The 16,231-nt window shown below is 51.3% G+C and overlaps 1 long non-coding RNA gene across 1 annotated transcript; it reads left to right on the plus strand.

The window, feature by feature from the left end:
* Window positions 1–432: 432 nt before the first annotated feature.
* On the plus strand, window positions 433–7,149 carry LOC140637887 (uncharacterized). Its single transcript, XR_012034964.1, has 2 exons — window positions 433–544; window positions 6,805–7,149. It is a non-coding gene; the product is annotated as an uncharacterized lncRNA (long non-coding RNA).
* The last annotated feature ends 9,082 nt before the right edge of the window (window positions 7,150–16,231 follow it).

Below are 16,231 nucleotides of genomic sequence, written 5' to 3' on the forward strand. Positions count from 1 at the left end.
TAGAAAGTGGTCATTCTGATCTCCAGGGCAAATAAAAGTGTTTTATAACCTTCCACAAAAGCTTACGCCTTGATTAAATTTTATTATGAATTATTAATTAAACCAAGAAAACACAGAGGCCTAAACCTTTGCTTAAATTTGCTCCAGATTGAGACACAAACCAAAGGCGACAAGAAACCCTTGAAGGGGAGGTTTAATGATGAGCAACACATATAAAACTATCTGCACACTTTCATCTGTCAAAGGTTCCTAACCAGCCATGCAAATGAGCCCCGGTGTCCAGGCCGGGATGGAGGCCGGCAATGAACTTGCAAGAAATGGGACCACTTCAGCCTCCCTCTCCTGGCTCCTGTGATTGGGCTCCATGGGGCATTGTGACTTTGGAGACACATCAGCTATTTACTTCACAAGCAGCTGTGGTTAGGTGGTGGGGGTGGTAGGAAGCAGGGTAGAAAAGCAGCCTGATATCTCGGGAGCTGAACCAGAGGTCAGGAGAAGTGGGCCACCCAGCACAGTGGCACCGGTTGCCTGGAGGCGGGGGCAAGTGAGTGCAGAGATCCAGCTCATGTACCCCTGGCTAAGCCTTGCTGCTTCTGTAGGGCTGTGTCCACTGGGAGGAAAGAGCGTCTCATCCTGACTTGAACAAGGCAGTCATGTCCTGGTCAAGTCTTGCTTGGAGGCCGATCGCGTATGTACGGGGCGGGCAGGAGGAATGGGCCTGCATTCTTCCAAAAGCAGCATCTTTCTCCTAGAATACAGAGGGGTTGTTTGGGCAAGCGGTAGCCTAGAACTCCATTTCATATGCAAATATGAAAAAGACCCTGTCTTCACAGAGCTCGCAGTACCTTGGGGAAGCAGACAAATAAGCAGAGAATTACATCACGGTGGTGACAAATGAGATACAAGCTGTCTGTGCATCTGGGTGCCCACCCAGATGGAATTGGACAGGAGAGAAGCAGGGAAGCTTTCTTGAGGATGATGTCTAAATGAGTCATGAGCAGTGGAAAGGGGCTGCAGATGAGGGTGTGGAGAGTGGGAAGGTTCTGCCGGCCAAGGGAACTGCGTGATCAACTAACGGAGGAGGGAAGATGGTCTACATGACTAGATGAAAGAGGGGTTCTTAGAGAAGACACGGAGACCCTGGGAGGGGAGCTCCCCATCATGTCTAGTTGTGGTTCAAGCCATCGCCAAATATGTGCATTTATTTAAACATAAAAGAAAAGATGATGACCATTCCCTGTCCCCACGTGGCCAAGATCGGAGGGCTTGACCCCTCACCAACCTCCCAACACAGTGCTTGGCCCTTGATGTGCTCCAAGGCTAGTTTCTTCTCCTTCCCCTCTTCTCCTGCCCATTTATTTTCAGTATGAAAACAAGGGTAAAAGACCTATATCTGTGCATCTTTTGCAACATCCAAAAAAAGAACTAACAAAAATAGGAAGTGAAGGGTAATGGCTTGGCCCTTTGGCAATGGGCAGCGCCTGGGATTTTGCATCCCCACTTCCGGAGCTGGTTCTCCAGCAGGGAGCTGGCTTCCCTGGAACAACCGCTCGAGAAGAGGAAAGGCGAGCTCTCATCTGCCCAGTAGATGCCCAGCTTCCATGACCTGATTATCTTTAGGGGCTCATCAGCTCTCTCTGTGGATAGCCAGGCTCCCAGTCCTGCTCAGAGAAGATTCTGCATGGAGACAGTGTGGCATTTATTTGGCTCTTATTTATATTGAATACAGTGCTCATGGAAAGTGGCATGTTGACAACACTGCTCCCTAGCAGGACATCACATAAATAAGTTTAAAGATACCGCTTAATAAGAACTCTGTAAAGATAAGAGAGATGGTAGGAAGAACTGAAGGACGCTGTTTCCTCCCTAATACCTGCCATGAATCATGGCTCAGAGGGAAGACAGACGACAGAGGCACCCAGGGACGGCACTCTGGCCTGGCGGCCAGAGAGGGCCTTCCGTGCAGGGCCCATCTTACGTCCCTCCCCTTGCTTAGGTCTGAGGCTGGCGGGGGGGAGGTGGCCGGGGGGCCGTCTGATGAGTGGGCTGGGATGGCTAGCCTTTGCTGGCACCTAGTTCTGTAATCTCCTCTACTGGATAAATCCATCAGCACATGGTGTCCGCTCAAGGGGCCAGCACCTCGTAAAGGCTTCCGGTGGGGCCGGCAGAGTGGGGGCCGCTCAGAGAGGGAGACCAGTCTGTCTTCACAAAGGATTTACCTCTACCCTCTGGGCCTTCTCTCTCCAGTAAAAGGCGTTACTCCTTCCCTGTCCTCTTCTACCAGCAAAGGGAAAACGAGGTACAAGAATCTTAGTTAATTTTGAGTTTCTTGAGGGCGAAATTGTTCTTGGAAAGACAGTCCTCTATTCCTTTCTTTAAAGAATTCTTTCCCGGGGTGCCTGGGTGGCTCAGTTGGTTACACAACTGCCTTCGGCTCAGGTCATGATCTCAGGGTCCTGGGATCGAGCCCCGCGTTGGCTCTACACTCAGCGGGGAGCCTGCTTCTCCCTCTCCCTCTGTCCTTCCCCCGACTCGCCCTCTCCTTCTCTCTCTAATGAATGCATAAAATCTTAAAAAAAAAAATTCTTTCCTAGGATATGACTCAATTATGAGCCCCCCAAAGGCCCCTGAACTGTTTTTTTTTTTTAAAGGAGATGGTGTCAGGCCAGGGCTTTGGGGCAGTTGACGGAGACTCTTGGTCGCTGCCCTGCTGAGCCCACTGCTTTCCTCGTGGAGCCCCTTCTCCAGGACTGGAGTGTGGAGGAGGAGTGGGGCTCAGGAGAGACTGGCTCAGTTTCTGACCCCAAGTGATCTTGCTCGAAGAAGATGTCCTGTTGTCCTTCAGCAGGATATTCTGGAAGGCGAGGAGTCTGCCCATTGGAAGGTCGAAGAGTGGGAACAGGGAGTGGACAATAGGTGGCCTCACTTCTTTGTAAAGAATGGAAAATGAAATCCGCGTCTGCACCGAAGGCCAAGCGCTCGGGGGCCTTCCAGGAGGGCCGCTCTTACAGCGCTGCTCGGCCACCTGCTAAGCCAGCTGCTAACTGATGGAAGGAGCTCGAGGATGGAGAGAAGTGACCACGCAATGAGAGAAATATGCCACCCCCCCCCCCCCCCGGGAATGAGAGGAGTTTAGGTTGGGAAGGGGATGGAGGACGAAAGCAAGTGAGGGAGATGGTACTTCAGTGAAACCCCGAAGGGTACCTGCTGATTGGATTCAGGTCCACATAGTGGTTCAGTGGGGTCTCTGAGATTACTTAGCACCAAGCCCTGCGTTTAGAGTTGAGGAAACTGAGGTCCAGAGGAGCTTTAACTGGCCTCTGGTCACAAGGTGGTGTGTGGCTCAGCAGGGTCCCAGATCTGAGCGTGTAGTTCCTGGTCTTATGAGGAAACTGAGGTCCAGAGGAGCTTTAACTGGCCTCTGGTCACAAGGTGGTGTGTGGCTCAGCAGGGTCCCAGATCTGAGCGTGTAGTTCCTGGTCTTATCTCTGCTGGTGACAGTTGGGGCTCCTTTAGCTTGTCCCTCTGCGATAGAGGAATAGCCATGAGAAAACCATTGACTTTGGGGTCAGGTGACCTTGGCTTTGGGGCCTAATTGCCTAGTTCCCACTTTGACAACCTACTTCCCCGGGCTTTCCAGACAAGGCAGAGTGCCACCGCCTCTGCTCTCAGGCTGGCGACCTGTAAGGATTAGCAGGGAGACAGGGCTCCAGGCTGCTCTGGAGCCCTCTGGCGCATCTCTCTCTTCCTTCTTTTGGAGGTGGCAGTTACTGGGCAACATGACCCTCGAGGAGGAGATAAACTGCTTCAGATACGAGGGGTTTATCTTTGAGGTTATTGCAAATGTGCCTGACTCCTTAATCTAGTTCTGTCCAGATCTGAACTGGTAGCCAGATAAACTGCTGGCTGCCTGATTTCTTGTATTTATCAAGTCCAAACAATTATCAGAAGGCAATTATCCCCTGGGAGGCCGGTGGCTCAAGAGATAAGCAGCGCCCTGCAGCTCTGGTTTCTGCCCTGGATCCCTAAGTTGTCATTCAATGCCCTGTGTGGAGAGTCTCCTCGTTCCCACGGCCCGGCCCTAGTTTCTAAAGGAGGCTTGATGCTCTAGCACGCCTGTTTTGGCGTCTTCTTGCCCACAGCTGAAAATGAAACCCCATGGTCCTTGTAGGTGGATAAATCCTTTTTAAAGGTCCTTTTGTTATCCCTGTGGGGTTTGTGAGCACTAGAAGGGGGTTTTCAGGGACCGGAGCGACCTCAGATGGGAGTTTGCTGCACCTGGAAGGGCCCGAGTGATGACTTGGCTCAGCCCCTCCAGACTGTAGGTGAGGAGGCCAGGCCAGGGCACGGAGGCATCTGACGGGTTGTGAGAGGAGTGTGCTCTTCAGAGTTCAGCAGACGTGGGTCTGAAGCTTGCCTTTGGCACTGGCCAGCTGTCTGACCTTGGGTAACCTCCGCGAGCCCCTCTTTCCTCCTCTGTCATGTGGAAATAATAATCCGAACCTCACAGCATTGTTGTGAGAGGTGAAGGCTGTTTGCCCCTGGTCAAGGTCACACATGTAATTGGAGGCAGAGCCAACGCGGGAGCCCTAGTACCCTGGCTCCCAGGTCTCTATTCTTTCCGTCAGGCAGGGCGATCTCTGGAGGGCTGCAGTTCGCCGCTAAATAAAAAGGAAGGCTTCTTTGTCCCGCCCAGAATTCTAATGCAGTGCCTCTCAGAAGGCTCCTCCAGATGGGCTGAGGCTCAGTTCTGCTGGGGACTCGTGTTTATACGATGACAGCATCTATATTTTTTCTGGATGAATTAATAATCGACTTGCCATTGTATTTAGGAGAAACCAGACATCACCTCATGGACGTCTCATTGAAAGGGAGCGTCACTTATTCCACTTACTCTGGCAGATTTCCTCTTTAGGGTTGGTGGCAGCAGGAGCGGGGCCTGGGAGGCTCTGGGGGCGGCCGGAGGAGGGTGTTTACCGGTCCGCGGGGTTCAGGGCGAGGTCCCCGGGCTCCCGCCGGGGCGCTGTCTGCGCCTCGGACACTAGGTGGCGCCACAGGCACATCCTCGCGGCCCGAGGCGCGGTCGCAGGCGGCAGGACCGGCCGCCGAGCCGGGTTCTGGGGCTTTCCACGCCGCCTTAGCTTCCCCCGCTCGCCGCCCTGCGGCCCAGCGGAAGCACGGCCTCTCTCCGGGGAAGGCCCTGGCGATGTCCCGCCGGCCGAGGGAGTCGTACCCCATTTGGTTTTAGGGTCCACCGGCCCGGCCTTGTAAACCCCAGAGGACCGAGGTGTTAGGGCCTCATCGGTGGCCGCCCCCGCCCCGCCCCGCCCCGTGTCAGTGAGGATTCACGTGCTTCGAGCCGCATCCTTCCAGGGGCGTGGGGGGCCGAGTGTACCCCCCCGGGTCCTCCCTTGGAAGGCTGCAGACGTGATGCGCTTCTGCTTGCTGGGTGGGCGCCTCGGGGCGGCCCCGAGCGCTGGCCGCGGTGCAGGTGCAGGTGCAGGTCCCCCCTCCGCGCAGGTGCAGCCCCGCGCTCTGCAGGTGCAGCCCCGCGGCGCGCGAGCGCCCCCTGGAGGCGGGTCGGGGAGCGCCGCCCCAGCCCGGATCCCGCGGCCTCCCAAGCCGCAGCAAAGGTTTCCTCCTCCAGAGTCCGTTGCTGTTCCCTCCCGTCGGCATCACCGCGGACACCTGGCCGGTTGCCTGGCCCCGTCGGGACACCTGGCTTCTCTGGGCGCCCCCGGGGTGGTCCCCCTCGCTCCGCCAGTGGGCGCCCAGCCCCTTTCTCCGAGGCCTCTTGGCTGGTGTTGGCCCTGGGGCGCTGGCTTAGGCCGGATCCGGGGTCCCCCCCCCCCCCCCCCCCCCCCCCGCCCTGCAGCCGCCTCCCCATTCTGCAGAGTCAGCAGTGGAGCTTGGCCCCGGACCTTCCCCTGCGCGGTGGGCACACTTGAGGCCTGGATCCGCCTTCCCGGCCCCCAGGCCTGGGGAAGTGCCTTGGGAGCACAGGCAGTGCCTTTGCTGCCCCCCAAGCCCTCTTTGGACTAGGAAGCCTCATGTCCTAGGGGTGCAGGCCAGGGAAGGTGCTGGAGGCTTCAGCCGCATTAGCCTGAGCTGTGAGGACGAGGACGCCCCAGACAGGGCGGTGAGAGCCCGCGGAAGGAGAAGGCGGGGGCCCGGGGCCCCTACGAGAACCCAGGGGCCGTCTCTGCAGGCCTGGGCTGTCTGAGTCCGGCTCTGACTCTGGGTGCGCGGGCAAGTCGCTTCGCTTCCTGGGCCCCAGTCCCCTGCTCGGTAAGATGCGAACACTACTACCCACCTCGACGGGTTGCGGTGAAGATTAGGGACCCTAGGCTTCTGCGGTGCCCTCTCGGCAGGTAACACAGGCTCGGGGTGCAGGTGCAGACGGCTGTTTGCGGGCTCCCGCCCAAGCCGCGCGCCCCCCTTCCACCAGGCTGGTCCCACAGACCGGAGAAAGTGCCAGCTTTTCTCACTGTGTTTGGGATTAAGAGAAAGAAAGGTGTTTTCCCTAATCCCAAGCTGGTGTTTTCCTTCATTTTTAAATTTTATTTTATTTATTTGAGAGAGAGAGAGAGAGAGAGAGAGCACAAGCGAGTGGCAGGGGCAGGTGGGGGAGCGCAGAGGGAGGGAGAGCAGCAGGCTCTCTCCCTGCGGAGCTGGGAGCCCAAAGCAGGGCCCTGGACCCTGAGGTCATGACCCGAGCCAAGGTAGATGCTTGACCAACTGAGCCACCAGGCGGCCCTGTTTTTCTTCATTTATGGGCTACAGTGTCCTCTGTCTTCTCAGTAGAAAGGAAGAGAGGGTGAATGGCTTACTGTCTTCTCTGGGACTCCCGAAGAGAGAGGTTCATGATGTAGCCCTGCCACCGGGGCTGAACATGGGGGCACCTCGGCTTCCTCCCCTGTCCGGAGGGGGCTTCACACAGGCCCCTTCCCTTCGAGAAACATCGCTGTACCATCTGGGTGCAATGGATCTCTGCACGGCAGCCTGTCTGTGTCTTTGGTTTTGGTGGAAGTCAGTCGGTTTGTAAAGATTTCTTCCTGGGAGACTGTGGAAACCATCCCTTTAACTAAAAACCAAGCCAGACATCCCATTGCCTCGAAATACATCTTGCTACCAAAAATATAAAGAAAAGTCTTATCTAAATGCCTGGTTTTGTTATGTAGAGATCATCGTGTGCTGTTAAAGAATGACTACCCTCTTTTTTCTTCCAATTTTATTGAGAGACAGTTGACATACAACAGTGTATTAGTTTAAGGTGTGTGCTACCCTCATTTTAAGAGTTTGAAATATTGACGCTGTCGACATCTCACATTTGAATAATGCTGTCTATATTTTTATCTTATTGATATTAGGGGGTTGACAAGCACATATCTTTCATTCCGTCGATGAGGAAACTGGGACACTTTTTTTTTTTTTTTTAAGATTATTTGAGAGAGAAAGAGAGTGAGAAATAGAGTATGCATGAGTAGAGGGGAGGAGCAGAGGGAGAGGGAGAAGCAGACTCCCTGCTGAGCAGGGAGCCCGATGCAGGGCTCGATCCGGGGATCCCAGGATCCCAGGATCACGACCTGAGCTGAAGGCAGACACTTAAGGGTCCGAGCCACCGGGCACCCCTGAAACTGGAACACTTCTGATCATCCATTTATCTCGTTCCCAGTCCTGGCCCACTGTGCCCACAGTGCTCCAGGGGTCCCTGAAGGTCCCAGCAGCCTCTGTGGTCGGCCTCCTTGTCCTTCCATGGGTAGAGCAAATGGACTTGGCTTCCTGCTGTGACCCTGTGTCAAAGGAGGCACCCCCTTCTTCCAGTTCGGGACCGTGAGTGTCCTGTAGCTCCAAGGACTGTTGGAGACAGTGAACAGGAAAGGCCTAGACTCCTGCCCCTGCCTCGGTGCCCTGCCCCTGTGGTCCCGGGCCCATGGCGGAGAACTGAGCTCGTTCGTTAGTAAACACTCTGAATTGGCTGATACAGCTGGCCATCCTTTAGTACGAATGATTCAGTTTATTAATGCTCTGCAGAAGATGGCTCCTTCACTTGCCAGCAGCCTTAAGCAGTATTTCATTAAAACTGGCTTAATTATTTTTAAAAGACGGCCCAATTAAAAGCTATACATACTTTCTATGTGTGTGTTTATATATAGAGCTGTATATGTAATATATATTCCTAAGTGTGTGTATGTGTTATATATATATATATACTTAGCAATTTAATTATATGGTATAAATTGTTGGAAAAATACCCAGGAGCTGGCCCCCTTTCTGTTGCTAGATTCAGACTAGAGGCCACCCTGTGAGGGGGTGGCGTTGGTGGCTTCTCAGTGACTCCACACCGAAAGCCCCAGCCGTACAGAGCCCTGCCCCCGTGGCAGGGCCCAGCTTCTTTGGGAGAGGCAGGCTCTGAGCTCTGATCTGATCTCCTCTTGGGATGCTCCTTCCCTGTCCCAACAGTGTCAAGGTGCTTGAGCCGGGGCAGGTGGGGGGAAGGTGCCTTTGCCAAAAGACACATGGACTTGGGGCTTTTGTTTCTGGAGCTGGCTGTCGAGCTTTCCTAATGAGCAAATATGTTCTCTTTAAGGAAACAAACAAACAAAGCAAAAACACTAATTCATCTGGATTTTATTCATTTGTTTAAAATACAAACAAACAAAAGGAGAGCGGGAGAAGCGGTTATTTCTGCACCAACTATTTCAAATGCAAGTTACTCCATCGCTCGGGGTGTTTGGATGGTGCTTGTCACCATAGGACCCACAGGGCTAGTTCCAACCGTTATTCGGTAAGGCTTTTTTTTCTTTCCAAAATTCCCAGCGTTCCTTTAAGGCCCATTTAGCTGCGGGTTTTGTTTATTCTCCCGGCAATCAGCATTTAAAATAAGACAAACAAGCATTTTTCCTGGTCTGTGAATCCCCACTGGCCAGCCTCCACCTGCACACCTGAAGCCAACGTGTCCAATTGAATTTCTTTGTAACCCGGGTCCCCTTCAGAGACCTGCCCCCTCCGCATACCAACCTGGAAATAGAGAACCTAAGCAGGGCAAATGTGATTTTAAGAATTGCTAATGATGCTAGAAATCTGCAATGCAATTAGCATCATTGGATTTGGCGCTCCTCCGCTCCTCCGTAGGCACTGAGCTCGTCGTCCTACCGCAGTGGCAGCGGCGACAAGCGCCTCCACGCGTGTCCGGGTGCCGCGGCTATGCTGGCAGCGCGCTGCACCAAAATGCGAGCGTTTGGTTAGGCTTCCTCTCCTTCTCCCTCTCTCAGCAACTGGCTTCTTTGTCTCTTCTTCCTGGTGGCTGCGGGGTGGATTTTTTTCCTTTGGTCCTATAGCCTTCGCATCCCATCCTCCGGTGGAGTCCCTCTGGCTTCTGAGCAAGAGGGACCCCCCCCCCCCACTTTGTGACCTCATTTTGCCCTCTTGCATTTCAGTGCTTCCGTTCACCAGTGTTCCCTCTATCCTGGAACCCCAGTAATCCATGGTGCCTCGGCAATTGGGAGAGCCCCCCTCGACCACCACCCTTACCCTCCATTAAGATATACCTTCCTTTCTCCCTCCTCTTCTTTCTCCTCTACCTTCCACTTCTTTGCCACTCTCCATGGCTCAGAAGTAGTATGAAGAGTTAAAAATAGGGAGATGGAAGGAGCCAGAGGGAGAAAGAGGCAGAGGGAGAGAGAGAGAGAGAGAGAGCAAAAAGGAGAAAAGAATTATTGGATTCAAAATAAACCTTTACTTTTTCATGGGAGAATTATTTTTGCTCTCTGAAAAAAAAAATAGCATGGGCCAGGCACAGAAAACCATGGTAGCTGGCTAAGAGGTTGCAAAATCCAGAAGATGATCTTGATGTGTCTGTTCGGCTTAGCAAAGGCTCCCGCTCTTTCAGATACAGAGGCCCAAATCAGAAGCTTGTAGAGGGGAGCTATTCCTCCAAGATTCCAGATGTGTCTGTGAGACAACACGTTATGGGGCAAATTGATTTCACCCTTGGGAAACTGGAGATTTTTCAAAGTTATGTCTGCAAAGCCGGCTAATGCATTTCCCCATTAGTGCATTAAAGTGTGCCCTTATTAATTCAAACATAAAGGCAACAAAATAAGCTGTTAAATTTAAAATATAATACATATATAATGAGGAGAATGTGTGAAAGCCTTATTCAAATGAAAATACAGGAGTGTTTGAACTACTGAGGTATCTTTTGTATTGAATTATGAGCATATGTAATAGATTTAATTATTAATTTCCCCATTGTTCTATGCACACAGACAGGGTTCAAGGCACAGTCATTCTCTGGCTTTCATAGATCTAATTTGTATAATTATTGCCTGAATAAAGAATTGCTCCAATTCCTAGCTCTCTTTCTTTTTTTCCCCCTTCTAAATACTATTTCAATGCTGCATTCCAAAAGGGGAACACCTGCCAGTTCTTCAAAGTCAGCTGATCATTTGGAATGATGGACGGCGCTGCTGGCGATGACGTCCCCTTTCAAGTCTCTTTGTCTAAGTGAATTATCGTGCATCCTTTTAATTTTATTGAACAAATTACATTTGTCAAGGTCTATCTTTGTAAATAAATGATAACTAGAGACACATGGATGCGTATTTCTGCTGTTCAAGGGCTCTTGTTCCATTTCTGGAAGCCAGATGAACATGGAACAAAGGAGAAACTTTCCTCTAAAAGCAATTATCTTTCTGCATTCCCATCAGTATAATTATATTGCAGGGAATTTTAAGAAGCTGTAGAAGTAGAATTGAATGCTTAAAACTGTGTTTGCTGAATTGCTATGCAAAAGTTGAGCAGGCTGTATTGCATCACACTCAATAGTCTAACTCTCTCCTGGCCACATTTCTGCGAGTCTCGAGCAGCGTGCCTGCAGGAGGGAGACAGTGCGGGAGGGGTGGGGCGGAGGAGGGCCACATCGAGGGGTTCCTGTGTTTCTTGAAGGGAATATCTAATGACATATCTGAAGCCCGAGGCTGGTAGCAAGGTGACTAGGGATGTGTACCATAAAACCCCCCATTTCCAGACTGTTTGGAAAGCTTCTGAGTTGCGTATTGCTCTCTGCCTGGAACAGAAACTCACTGGCTTATTAGCCAATCCATGAGTGGTGGTGGAATAAGGAGGGGATCGTTCCTGAAATCATGGTGGCAGCAATTGTGCTGCTCCCCAAGCCGACGGCTGGTTTAGGGAGATAATGAGTGCGGTTTGTGTGGCTACTGTGTCAATATTGCGCGTCAACAAGGATCATTTCTTTATCATCGGCTCTCCTCCACGGTAGTGAAGTATATTGTCCCATCGCCGATGGCTATCCACAGTCTCATCCCTCCTCCTTCCCAATTTTTACAAAACCACCTGAGGGACGTTTGGGGGTGGAGGCAGGGAAGGAAGCACTGGTGAGAAACGACAATAGAAAATGCCAGAATCCTGGTTCATTGAGTCCTGGCTGGTGGGTTTTGACTTAGGGGTTCCATCATGGTCTAGAGATCCCGAGGAAAAGGAGCCCAGAGGCAAGGATGACTTTATATCTTCAAAGAAAGATGGGAAAGAAAGGACTGCGTGAAAAGTGAGGAAGTATTCCTGGTTCACCAGAGCCTGTATGGAGCAGTGGATGGAGCAAGGGCCGGGGGGTGGTCAGAAGCAGGGACAGCCACTTGGCCTCCTTCAACAGTAGAATAAGGACCAGATGATCAAATAGCTTACACTGAGATTCTGAGTCCAAGATCATGATTCCTAGTACGTGGGGCATTAACCTCCATAGGAAAGTGGGAGAGGGAGGATCCAACCGGGTTGAGGGGTTGAGTTGCTAGAGCTTCATGAATGTGCTGAAGAGAAAAAAGGATTTATTCTCTTAAGAAAATGAGTCTAGGGCTTTCTATCTCCAATTTCTGTGGTGAGGCTTGGTGATAAGCAAGGACTAAAACCAGCGGGGTCATAGAAGTTTGCCAGGTCAGAAAGGGGTGGGTCTGTAACATCAATTTAAAATGGTACCTTGGGCATCTTTGTTATTGAAAAGGCCCCTCCCTCTGGAGAAGGTGGCTGCTGTGGTTTGTCTGATTCAGATCATTTCACTAAGTAGGGAGTGAAGGCAGTGAGCAGAGCGGGCCAGCATGTCCAGCTAAGTACTAAGTTAGACCCCCCCCCCCCCCACCCAAGTGGCAGCACTATGCTTGGGGCTGGGAATAGAAATTCACAGAAGACGTGGTCCCTGTTATCAGGACCGGGTGGTATGAGTCTGATGGAGAGGCCAGGGAGGGACTTCAGGGATTATAGGACACAGAGATGAGGGTCATGGCCCAAGGTTCTCCTGGGAGGGCGGTTGATGCGGGAGCACAGCAAGGAGCACCCGGTTCAGCCTGAGGGTCCGAGGACAGTCAGGGAAGGCCGTGGGGGGAAGTGAGGCTTGAGTGCACATAGTCAGATACAAGTGGGAGCAGGGGGATGGTAACGAGGAAGCATATGTGAGGACCAATGACAGGCACGTTCAGCTACTGATGTCTCAAATGGCCAAGGAGAAGGGTGAGGGTGGAAGAGTGGAAAGGAATGAGAAAGTCACCATGTGCCAGGAGGGGAAGGGTCTGGGAGCCTAGCCAGGGAGCTGGAACGTTACAGCCTACATCCTGGATAAGCAATGAAGGAGTCTCACTGGTGAGAGACATCTTCAGGGGCAAGCTTTAGAAGGGTCATACTGGGAGCCAGGATCAGCTACTGGGGCCCAGTACAAAATAAAAAATGGGGCCCCCTATTCAAAAAGAAGAAAAAATAGCTGTCAATGGTACTAATATAAAGAGCTTTTCCCCTTTTATTCTGTAGTCTCTCACTGGTCATGGTGCTTTTTAAATCTGCTATTTAATGTTACTCCTGGCAGGTGCAGGGATACCCATGGGGCAAGTGCAGACAGTCACAGAATCCCGGGGCCCTACCCCAAGACTTGGGACGTGTGTGGCCCACTAGCTGCCACTTTCCACTCTCAGTATCTGCTGGACTAATGGGCTGTGCTCCAGCTCCAGATGGAGCCAGGCATCTCCCTTTCGCAGAGGCCTGATGCCCCCACCCTGGGCAGGCAGATGCCCCCACAAGGGTATGTCTGTGTCAGGATGCACTAGGTGTCTGGGTCTGGGGTGGTTGCAAGGCTTGCCTGCACAAAGTCACCTGCCAAATGCACCATGGCACTGTCAGCCGAGGGTGGAGACAGCCATCACCAGGCCCAACCCCCCAGACATTGTGAGGGATGCTTGCCCAACCCCAACCCTCCCACACCTGTGCCCAGGCCCCTGCTGCTGGTGGAGTTGGCAATGGTCACTGGAAGGGATTAGGGAGAAGGCAGGCTGGGCAGGGCCTCCGGTGCCAGAACACAGGTAATCGGATGGCTGAGAACCTGTCCCAGGAGGTAGAAGGTGTGGAAGGTATGGCATACGTGGCCCTAAGTCCCCAGCACGTAGTTTGTTGTCTCATGGACTTTACTTCCAAAAACACTAAATTATTCAGAATTTCAAGATGGCAACCACAGTGCATTAAATCTCAAAGAGGGGGTCCTTCTGAGTATGGGCCCCCATGCAGATGCACTGGTCACTTAGCCATGAAGCTTATTGGCAGCAGGGAGCTGTAGAGGAGCCAGGCTCAAGGCAGGGAATCCATTAGGAAGGGACAGGAACTCTCTGGGTGATGAATCATGTAGCTAAGGCAGTTGTGGTGGGTATGGGGAGGAAGTGGAGACTGCAGGTACTTGGAGCAGGGGAGGAGGTGAACCAGTGGTATATAAGGGAGCCTCCAGATTGCTAGTGTGGGCAACTGCGACTTTATGAAATACCTTCACAGGAATTTCATCATTCAATCTGCAAAATAGCCCTGTGGAATATATATTTTTGCTACTTCCATTTTATGGTGAGGAAATGGAAGTAAGATAATTTATTCAAGTTCATCCAGTCAGAAGACTTGGGACTCAACCCAAGGTGTTTGATTTCAATTGCATACTCTATGCACTATGAAATTTGGCCCCTCTGCCGCTCTCGATGCCTCTGACCTGGCTCATTCATTCATTCACTCATTGCTTCATTGAGCAAATACCGCTTACGTGATCACAATGTGCCAGGCGCTCATCTAGGTGCTGGAGATATATCTGTAAGCAAGCCAGACAAGGCCTCTGCTCTCGCGGAGTGCACATTGTAACAGGGCCCAGGTGCCACATTAATCAGAGATTCCCATAGGACTTTAAGGGCCAGTAGAAGCCATTATTTATTTTTCTCTTTTGTTTCTTGTCCTGGTTTGTAATGAATTAGAGTTTGATTAGCTGCAACAGAGCAATCATGACTACGGGGAGAGGAATAAAGTGTCCTTTCGACCACCCCTATCCAAAAGCTGTGTGTAATTAGAAAAATCAAACCCTAGTTCCCATCATCTCTACCTGGGCTGGCAGAGGTCTGTTTATTCTGTAGATAAATATTTATTATTATTTTATTCTTTCATTAAAATGAATATATATATAAATATATATAAAATCTGTTCAAAGAATGTTATGAATCTCAGGCTCGGAGACTGGGTACTTCTGTTGCAGGATAAATTTCAGAGCATTAAGTTGTTGCTGAGCCAACAGCAACGGTTCTGAATACCGTTCAGATGACTCAACAGTGTGGGTCAGGAAGGCACTTCGCTGGCTGATGACTCAGCCCCTCCCAGTGTCTTGTACCGTAGAAGACTGTCAGGAAGGCATGTGTCAAATGGTGTTAGGATGAACCAGTTTTCCCCATTGATGCACAGCTCCTGAACTAGAATGGCTGCCAGATGGCATGGGCGCTAGAACATGAGCATTCAGGGTATGATGCAATCACAGGAAGTTTGGAGACTGAAATCCTTTTAAAGGCAATGAATGCAATGTTTGATAGGAAACAACGTTATAAAAAGACTAATTACCGAGTGAGTAGTCGCGGAGAACTAAAATCATCATTCTTGCAGGAGAACCTTCTGGGCCTGATGATGTCTATGGCCTGGCTTGTGTCAGAGATTCTGGAGGCATGGAACATGAGAACCTGTGATACCAGCAGGCCCAAACCAGGCTGTACATTTCAGCAAGGTCCTAGCTTCAGAGCAAATGGCCAAGAGGGGATTGGAAGACTCAGATAGGTCCTAGAAGGTCTGGTCCATAGAAGACCTGGACACAGTAGTGACTCAAGAAGCCTGACTCAAACCAAGAGGCATCAAGGGATCTGGAGACCATCCTGGTACCTATCACGCTTCCCTCTAGGGGACATCATCATCCTTCTGGGTCCGATGTGGCCCCCTGTTCTGTCTGGGAGGCCCTCTTGTTATGTGTTTGCTGGGTGAGGCGTGACTCCTCCTGATGGCCTTCCCTTCCCGGCCCTGTGGCGTTGAGTTGCCCTGTTCTCACAGTCCCTCTCCATAGTAACAGACGCTTCCACTGAGTTAACACCTCAACCCATTAAGCTTAAGTGCTTTTCAAAACATTTTATTATTGGCTGAGTGTTTGTGAAGCAGCTTACCTTGGACTCCCAATGGCTTCAAGAGGTTTTGTGCCTGTCTTGTATTCCAGAGGAGCCGTGCCACAAACCCAACACATTCCAGCATGTGTAACTCTACCCTTCCCTTCCCTGTCTCTCCAAAGAGCGTGATGCCACTCGTGGGAAGCCGTGAAGAATTTTGATTTTGTCCTTTATACTACCTCCTGGTCAATTTTTTTAAAAAGATTTTATTTATTTATTTATTCATGAGACACACACACACACACACACACGCACACACACACACAGAGGCAGAGACACAGGCAGAGGGAGAAGCAGGCTCCATGCAGGGAGCCTCATGTGTGACTTGATCTTGAGACTCCAGGATCACGCCCTGGGCTGAAGGTGGTGCTAAACCGCTGAGCCACCCAGGGATCCCCTCTGCCTGGCCAATTTAAACAGGGACATCATCCCCTTTAAAAAAATGTTTTAAACTGTACGTTACATGGATGAAAATCTGCCTGCCAGAGTCAGGCAGTGAGCACATGACTAGACTAGGGGAGCTTTCCATGCTGCTCTATTGAGTGAGAAACCTAATGGACTGTGTTCTGGGTCCTTTCTGAGACACTTCCTGGTATCAAATTCTTCCGTTGGCAGCCAGGCACCTCTGTCTGCCTTCCTGTGGTCACCATGATGCCATAGTTTGGCCGTCCCAAGGAAATAATATTCATTTATTAACATCTTGCTGGGCACCTGAGTGGCTCAGTCAGTTA

The sequence above is a fragment of the Canis lupus genome, chromosome 8 (genome assembly GCF_048164855.1).
Source record: "Canis lupus baileyi chromosome 8, mCanLup2.hap1, whole genome shotgun sequence".
In the NCBI taxonomy this organism is placed as follows: Eukaryota; Metazoa; Chordata; class Mammalia; order Carnivora; family Canidae; genus Canis; species Canis lupus.